Below are 6,242 nucleotides of genomic sequence, written 5' to 3' on the forward strand. Positions count from 1 at the left end.
ATGGAGTAAGTCGTCGTAATTGTTTGTTCACCGACACACTCCGAGATTTTAAACTTTATTATTATGGTGAGACTTTTATAGTCGAACCTTAAGACGGTGTGGAATAGTTCAATTGGCCTAGTTAAATGGTGACCGTTATTTGTAAATTTTCTCAGGAGTTTTACTAGTGCTTTGTGTCTCTTGCAATTAAACGATTTTATGTTGCCGTTTTTAAAGCCTACACTCTATTAATACAGTTGTCCATGTGTAAGTGGGTCAAAGGTTCTGCCGAGTGTTTCTATGTTTCAGAGTAATTGGAATGTCTTTGTGATTCGGGCAGAAACTTTGATTGTGCCAGCGCCTTGGCGGGGAGTGAAATTTCATCCGAGGTCGAGGCCTGGCAGTGTTTAACAACCGGGCCACTACCGGAGTTGTTCACATGTCGCCTTCCAAGGTTTAGTATTTATCTTCCTTCCGTCAAGGCGGGTTAAGCTGGTGTATATATATATACTGTATGAAACCTGTCTGTATATGAACTTGTTTTCTTAAATATTAGGGAGTGGCAACTGGCTAAACCTTAAACTGCATAGCATCTGCTGAGTTCCTTGTGCCGCTTTTTCTAGTAATTTCTTATTTACCGGTCTGAGAAAGTGAACATTTATTTTTTAAAGATCAGTGTTTCTGTTATAATTGTATTTATTTATTTAAATATTCCTATCATGTTATGTAATGGCATCTTTGCTTGGCGCTAGTGTTCAAGTGTTATTAAGTCAGTCTTTACCTGTAATTGTTTTCATTATATCTATGGTTAGGGAAGTCCTATTTGGGGAGTTTGAAGTTTTCAAATTTGTCAGTAACCATTTTTTAAATTTGGGATTGTTTGTTAGAGTACTGAGTGCGTTGGGTTTCTAACTATATTTGCAAAGTTTTATCTAGTAGCTCGTCCACAATTTGTAATTGTAAATTTTTTTTTAAGGAAGTAATGTCAATAAACTGTCTTAATTATAAATTGTGACTACCAACCATGATTTCATCCCGCTTCCACTTTTACGGTATTTAAGATATGGTGTGTAAGTCTGGTGCGATTAAGGAAACCACGTATCAGGAATCGTCCGGACTGCCCCAAGGCATAAACTGTCCGGTGGACAGGATGGGCAGCAATCTGTGGTTACTGTGGTGTACCTGACGGCGTTTGAGTTGAGTGGCTGTATGAGGGTACAAGGTGACGTAGGAAAAAATTCCAGTTCGCGTAACCAATGATAGCTAGCACCTAATGTGCAGAAAATGTAAGTAAATGCGGATGAGTAGGAAAAAAACCACTATGTTCGGATACAGCATTATTAGTGTCCTACTTGACACTGACACATCGTTTGAATATCTGGGCCTAAAGTTGCGAAGCGACGTGAAATGGAACGAACACTTGGAAACTGTGGTAGGAAAGGCGAATGGTTGACTTCGATTTATTGAGTGAATTTTGGAAAAGTATGTTTCATCTGTAAAGGAGACTGCATGTAAGACGGTGGTGTGACCTATTCTTCAGTACCGATCGATTATTTGGGTTCCGTAGCAGAAGAATGCTGAAGATTAGATGGGTAGATCACATAACTAATGAGGAAGTATTGAATAGGGTTGGGGAGAAGAGTAGTTTGTGGCACAACTTGACCAGAAGAAGGGATCGGTTGGTAGGACAAGTTCTGAGGCATCAAGGGATCACCAATTTAGTATTGGAGGGCAGCGTGGGGGGTAAAAATCGTAGAGGGAGACCAAGAGATGAATACACTAAGCAGATTCAGAAGGATGTAGGTTGCAGTAGGTACTGGGAGATGAAGAAGCTTGCACAGGATAGAGTAGCATGGAGAGCTGCATCAAACCAATCTCAGGACTGAAGACCACAACAACAACAACAGCAAGTTGGATTAAAGGAAGACGTATGCATACAGCATTAGTAGTGGCCTGCTTGACTCAGTCACGTCGTTTAAATTCCTGAGAATTACGTTGCGAAGCGATATGAAATGGATAGAGCATGTGGGGATTGTGGTAGGAAAGGCGAATGGTCGACTTCGGTTTATTGGGAGAATTTTAGAACGCTTGATTCATCTATAAAGGAAACCGCAGATACGATGCTAGTGAGACATATTCTTGAGTACTGCTCGAGTGTTTGGGATACGCACGAGGTCGGACTGAAAGAAGACATCGAAATAATTCAGAGGTGAGCGACTAGATATATTGCCGGGATATTTGATCAGCATGCATGTGTTAATGATATTCTTCTGGAGCTCGAGTGGGAATCCCTGGATGAAAGAAGACATGTCCTTCGAAGAGCACTACTGAGAAAGTTTAGAGAACCGGAATTTGAGGCTGACTGCAGAAAGATCCTACTGCCACCAACATACATTTCGCCTAGGAATCACGAAAATATGATACGACAGTCTTTTTTCCCTCGCTTTATCTGTGAGTGGAACAGGACAGGAAACGACTATTTGTGGTACATGGTATACTCTGACACGCAGCGTACAGTGGCATACAGTGTTGTGTCAGTAGATGTAGCTGTAGATTCAGCGATACAGAGGCAGGCTGCTAGATACGTTACCGGTAGGTTAAAACAGCTCGCAAGTGTTACAGAGACGCTATCGGGACTCAAATTTGAAACCGTGGAGGGAAGGCGACTTTCATTCCGAGAAATAGAACTAAGAAGATTTACAGAGCCGGCAATTGAAGCTCAGAGCAGAACAATTCTGCTGCCTGCAACAAACAGTGAAAGGACCACGAAGATAAGACACGAGAAATATGGCCTCATGCTGAGAAACACAGACGGTCATTCTTCCCTCGCTCTGTTTGCGAGTGAAACAGAAAAAGGAATGACTGGTTGTGGTACAGGATACCCTCAGTCAGGCACTGTGGGATGACTTGCGGAGTAGGTATTTAGATGTAGACGTAGAAGGCCCCCCATAGTCCAATACCAACATTCCGTCTGGATTGCGTCACATCAGAACACGACTATCGATCTGGTGTAGCAGGAAACGATGTTCTTCCGACCAGGTCACGTATTTCCATTGAGCCACTGTGCAATCCCGATGATACCGTCCCCACTGTTATCGTAAATCACCCGCGTTCAACAGTGTGACTTTGTGTGCTTGCAAGTGTATTGAATTCTATCGTCAGATGAGCTACATATCGCCGCCTATCCCGCTTTACAGACCGTGAAAGACTCCGACCTCCTCCTTCTCCGATGAAACGTGGTCGCCCAACGCCTGTCGCCATCTTGTGGTTTCACTCCAACACTTTCCACGCTGCTCACTACACTAATAAGAGAGCAACTGGCCATCTCCGCGTCGCCGGGATGTCAGTTCCCAGCCGCCGGGTCATAAATGTCTGTAGTTTTTCAAATTCGTTTATGTCTGTGTATTGCCCCGTTTTCGTACGGTATGGTCGCTGGAATGGTTTCTCATTGGTCTCTGTTTCCCTTACATACTTCCGTCACCGCGTCACGGTGTACAACAAAACATTCTAAAACTCCCTCCGTAACACACTTGGCTTGTAATACAGAATGCTCCAAAATTCCCCTTACATACTTGTATCACCTGTATAGGTAACTCAGTGGACAATATTCTGAACTGGAATCAATGTCCGGCAGCGTACCGTTCCCATGCTACAGCCGTTTGAAAACATATTTGGTAGGTAGGTACGCATCATGTCAGTCATGGTGGGGCCTTAGAGATCTTCAACCGTATCTCGTCATTACTTCGTACTTCCGTATCCCATTTCTTTGCGTATTGATTCTTCCTGACTAATGTCTTAAACTTCAGCCTACTCTTCATCACTACTATACTGTGATCTATGTCTGCTCTTGGGTAAACCTTACAATCAAGTATCAGATTTCGGAATCTCTGTCTGACCATGATGTAATCTAAATGAAATCTACCCATATCACCCAGCCTTTTCCAAGTATATCACCTCCTCTTATGATTCTTGAACAGAATATTTGCTATTACTAGCTGAAAATTGTTAAAGAACGCAGTAAGTCCTTCTCCTCTCTCATTCCTTGCCCCAAGCCCATATTCTCCTGTAACCTTTTCCTCTACTCCTTCCCCTACAGCTCCATTCCAGACCCCATAACTATTAGATTTCCATCGCCCTTTACATATTGTTTTACCCTTTCAGTAGCCTTATACACTTTCTCTATTTCTTCATCTTCAGCTTGTGACATCGGTATGTATACCCGAACTATCATCGCCCTTGTTGGTTTGCTGTCGTTTCTCGTAAGAGCAACCCTGTCACTGAACAGTTCACAATAGCACACTCTCTGCCTGCCTTCCTATGCATAACGAATCCTACTCCTCTCATACAATTTTCTACAGCTGTTGATATTACTCTATACCCGTCTGACAAGAAATCCTGGTTTTCTTACTACTTCACATCACTGATTCCTACTATATCTAGATTGAGCCTTTGCTTTTCCCTTTACAGAGTTTCTAGTTTCCGTACCACCTTCAAGCTTCTGACATTTGACATCTCGACTCGTGGAACGTTATCCTTTCATTGATTATTCAATCTTTTTCTCATGCTAACCTCCCACTTGGCAGTCCCCTTCCCGGAGATCTGAATAGGAAACTATTCCGGAATCTTTTGCCAGTGGAGAGATCATCATGACACTTCTTCAACTAAAGGCCACATGTCCTGTGGATACACATTACGTCTCTTTAATGCAGTGGTTTCCACTGCCTTCTGCATCCTCATGCCGTTGATCATTCCTCACTGTTCCGCCTTTAGGGGCAGTTTCCCTCCCCTGGGACAAGAGAGTGCCCTGAACCTCCGTCCGCTCCTCCGCCCTCTTTGACAAGGCCGTTGGCAGAATGAGGGGTGACTTCTTATGCCGGGAAATCAAACTTACTGACTACACTACTTTGAGATTTCTGTTCCACTCCTACTTATCCGTCAGTGAGATGTCAATATGTTTCACTACCACTATATTAAACACACAGCCAATGCATATGAGCATATGATAAACTGTGGGAGATTGCTATGGATTGTAGAAAGTTGATACTGAAATGTGTGTCATAGAATTACGCGCACTAGTACATTACTTTTAAAAATGCCAAAATTAGGTAATTATAATACCTTTCGTAAGAGTAAGTAATGATTTGTGTCTGCATCCTTTTTTGATTAGCACTGAAAAAATAATCATTTTATTTGTTGTATGATTGTAATTCACTTTTTGCAAAACTTACAGTGAAGGAGCTTTCCATCTGGGATAACATTAAGTATATTAATCTCACTGTTGTCATTTTAACATGTGTTGTAAGTGTGATACACATCTCCAAACCTAAATAGACGTTTTTGTAACTATATATATGACGGTAGTATCTGTTCCCGAAAGAACAGTTACCGTGGATGACCATGCAGCTTTGCTAGAAATGAAATGATAATTAAATAGACACCCTCGCTGCAAGCAGGCGTTGATACACTTCATTGGGGACATGTTGAAAATGTGTGCCCCGACCGGGACTCGAACCCGGGATCTCCTGCTTACATGGCAGACGCTCTATCCATCTGAGCCACCGCGGGCACAGAAGATAGTGCGTCTGCAGGGACTTACCCCTTGCACGCTCCCCGTGAGATCTACATTCCCAACATGTCCACAACACTACATTCGTAGTGCGCCTAATAGATGTTTGCCCATCATACTCATTACTCGTTGCAGATTAATCTACCAAGTCCCGTACGAGTAATCTGCCACGAGTAATGAGTATGATGGGCAAACATCTATTAGGCGCACTACGAATGTAGTGTTGTGGACATGTTGGGAATGTGGATCTCACGGGGAGCGTGCAAGGGATAAGTCCCTGCAGACGCACTATCTTCTGTGCCTGCGGTGGCTCAGATGGATAGAGCGTCTGCCATGTAAGCAGGAGATCCCGGGTTCGAGTCCCGGTCGGGGCACACATTTTCAACATGTCCCCAATGAAGTGTATCAACGCCTGCTTGCAGCTAGGGTGTCTATTTAATTATCATTTCACTAAATAGACGTATAAATTCGAGTGTAATCATGCCGCTGATGTCTTTAGTTGCTTTATGACAATTATGTTACCACTAGACCACGATTTCAAATGCTGCCGGTAACCACTACGTTTCAAACAGGAAGTCAGAGCTTCGTCAACAGGAAGTTAGATCTTCGGTGCGTATGTTTACCAGGCAGAGAAAGAGTGAGAGAGAGATTTGGAGTGAGTGAGTGTGTGTGTGTGTGAGAGAGAGAGAGAGAAGAA

At 43.0% G+C, this 6,242-nt stretch overlaps 2 non-coding genes across 2 annotated transcripts; one reads left to right on the forward strand and one right to left on the reverse strand.

Moving 5' to 3' along the window:
• Positions 1-5,470: 5,470 nt before the first annotated feature.
• Trnat-ugu (transfer RNA threonine (anticodon UGU)) lies at positions 5,471-5,545 on the reverse strand. Its single transcript has one exon. It is a non-coding gene; the product is annotated as a tRNA-Thr (tRNA).
• Positions 5,546-5,844: 299 nt separating this feature from the next.
• On the forward strand, positions 5,845-5,919 carry Trnat-ugu (transfer RNA threonine (anticodon UGU)). The gene has a single exon. It is a non-coding gene; the product is annotated as a tRNA-Thr (tRNA).
• The last annotated feature ends 323 nt before the right edge of the window (positions 5,920-6,242 follow it).

Source organism: Schistocerca serialis, chromosome 8, assembly GCF_023864345.2.
Source record: "Schistocerca serialis cubense isolate TAMUIC-IGC-003099 chromosome 8, iqSchSeri2.2, whole genome shotgun sequence".
Taxonomy (NCBI): domain Eukaryota; kingdom Metazoa; phylum Arthropoda; class Insecta; order Orthoptera; family Acrididae; genus Schistocerca; species Schistocerca serialis.